We start from the raw sequence: 2800 nt of genomic DNA, 5'->3' as shown, positions 1-2800 counted from the left end.
CTTTTGCTGGATGTATCAAAAATTCTTAATCCTTCTTTGTTCTTTTCATTTTACTTCCTATATCCCCTTCTCTCACCTGATTGTATTGTTCTCAGTCTCTACTTTGACCTTTTTCTTTTATACCTTTTATAAAAGTTTTTAAAATTAAAAAAAAAGAAAAAGAAAGAAAGAAAGAAAGAAATCCCGACCCTTATTCTCAGTAACCACAAGGTGGAAGCACTCAAGGGCCCATCAACAGATGAATGGATAAACAAGGTGGTACGGTCCAAGGGAATATTATGCAGCCACAAAAAAGGAATGAAGGCCTGAAACACTACACCACAGATGAGTCTTGAGGACATTCTGCTCAGTGAGATAAGCTAGATGCAAAAGGACAAAATTGTGTGAATCTGCCTAAGTGAAGTACCTAGAGTCTTCAAGTTCAGAGAGAAAGCAGAATAGGCTGTCAGCTCCCTCAGCATGAGACCAAGCCGAGGTGCATGCTGAGCTGCTGTGGCTGCCGGCTGCTGCACGTCCTAGGCCTTAGCTTCCTGCTCCTGACCCGCTGGCCACTTTTCCTCTGCCCACACCGCCTCACAAGGCCGAAGGTTGGATTCGTCCTGGGCGGTCCCAGCACCGACAAGGGGACCCAGTCACCTGCATCATCGAGAAATATGGCTCTGCACACCTTTCTGCCCGAGAATGTCTTCATGATGAAAGGAAGAACCCAGATTCACAGTGTGGCAAACTGATTGAAAAGTGCGTGTAAGATGGGAGGATTGTGCCAGTTGAGATCAGATCACCATCAGTTTGTTAAGGAGGGAAATGGATCAGACAATGGCGGCCAAGGCTCAGAAGAATAAATTCTTTTTTTTTTTTTGTTCGTCTCTTGCCTTTTCCAGGGCCGCTCCCTCAGCATGTGGCAGTTCCCAGGCTAGGGGTCTAATCGGAGCTGAAGCTGCCAGCCTACGCCAGAGCCACAGCAACGCCGGATCCGAGCCACATCTGTGAACTACACCACAGCTCATGTCAACGCCCGATCCTTAACCCACTGAGCAAGGCCAGGGATCGAACCTGCAACCTCATGGTTCCTAGTCAGATTTGTTAACCACTGCGCCACGACAGGAACTCCAGAAGAATAAATTCCTAATTGATGGGTTTCCAAGAAATCAAGACAACCTTCAAGGCTGGAACAAGATCATGGATGAGAAGGCTAATGTATCTTTCTTTCTGTTTTTTGACTGTAATAATGAGATCTGTATTGACCCATGTCTTGAGAGGGGAAAGAGTAGCAGTGGGAGTGACGACAACAAAGAGAGCTTGGAAAAGAGAATTCAAACCTATCTTCAGTCAACAAAGCCAATTACTGACTTCTATGAAGACATGGGGGAAGTCAAGAAAATGGGTGCTTCTCAATCTGTTGAAGTTTTGATGAAGTTGTGAAGATTTTTGACAAAGAAGGCTAACTCTGTATCTGAAGGCATCCTTGCAATCATGCTTGAATATTGCTTTGATAGCTGCTATCACAATCCTTTTGAAGGCACTTTCAATCTTTTGTAATTATATCTCAACAGCTGGAAAGCTTGTCATAAGACAAATTTTTTTATCTTCAAGACTTTTTAAATTTTATTTTATTTTGGTCACAGGAGTAGATCGTGAATTCAAGTCTAACTTCATCGTAGCTGTGGTGCTCACAAAACAAAGAAGACTAGTTACTAGTTCTCTGATTTTATTCAAAAAGAATAGCCCGTTCCTAGTTTGTGCCTTCTGGGAGCATAACTTTTTAGTATGTGTGTCTATCCCTTTAGTAATCACAACATGTTTGGCTTCAGGAGTCCCCACGTCTTCTTTGCAGATTTTAAATTTCCAACCTGTTAAAGTGAATTCGTGGACCACATTCCCAAGGACTTCTTCTGGTGTAGTCCGTTCTCGCACAATGAGTTTGATAAACAGACTCATAAAGTGAATTTCTAGAAACGTTTTTAGTATTTATCAAATAACTGACCATCTACTACAGAAAAGTAAGAAAACTTAGGCTTTGTTTTTCTACAACCTGTACAAAGCTGTGTGACAGGGCATAGTCTTTGCTCCCAGGGATTGGGACAGAGGCCCTGGGGGTTCAGAGCCTGGAGGAATCGTCAGCTTTATTCTGACATAAAGCTGAGGGTGAGGGGCAAAGGTCGCATCTGATGATCTGTGTTCCTTATGCTCTGTTGTGTCGTGTTATTAATGATTACACTGATCTTAGCAAAATTCCTAGCAGGGGAACCTTGAAATGCATGTACCTATTAGATTGATGGCAAAATGATTCGGTTAGTGTTTTAGTAATACTTCAAAGGTTTTTTTGTTTGTTTGTTTTCTAGACTAAGGATAGGGTTAGTACAAAGCAGAAGAAATCTAATGGTTAAATTTCCCATTCGTATTTTATTTTTCTTGAATTTTTTTTCATAGTTGTTTAAGAAGATTTAAAAATCATTGCACTTTGCTCAGAAAAATAATAAATGTATCTTATAAATGTTTAAAAAAAAGAAAGAAAGAAAGAATAATGGTTGCCCGGAGGTCAGGAGGGGAAAATGGGAGTTGTTACTTCATAGGTAGAACTTCTATTTAAGAAAAAGAAGAAAGTTCTAGATAAATAGTAGTGAATTGTACAAAAAAGGTGGAAATGGTAAATTTTATGTTAGGTATATTCAACCACAGAATTGTTTTAAAAACAATTCTGGAGTTCCTGCCATGGCTCAGTGGTTAACGAATCCGACTAGGAACCATGAGGTTGCCGGTTCGATCCCCGGCCTCGCTCAGTGGGTTAAGGATCTGGCGT

At 41.1% G+C, this 2800-nt stretch overlaps 1 pseudogene; it reads left to right on the top strand.

Annotated features, from left to right (window-relative positions):
- The first annotated feature begins 479 nt into the window (after window positions 1–479).
- Window positions 480–1445, top strand: LOC100739160 (UMP-CMP kinase-like; annotated as a pseudogene).
- The last annotated feature ends 1355 nt before the right edge of the window (window positions 1446–2800 follow it).

The sequence above is a fragment of the Sus scrofa genome, chromosome 14 (genome assembly GCF_054392235.1).
Source record: "Sus scrofa isolate SSC_HxYL_T2T_F1_AM1 chromosome 14, Sscrofa_HxYL_maternal_Yorkshire_Landrace_v2.0, whole genome shotgun sequence".
Taxonomy (NCBI): Eukaryota; Metazoa; Chordata; class Mammalia; order Artiodactyla; family Suidae; genus Sus; species Sus scrofa.
The sequence above is the reverse complement of the archived record's forward strand: the minus strand, read 5'-3'. Positions and strand labels throughout refer to the sequence as shown.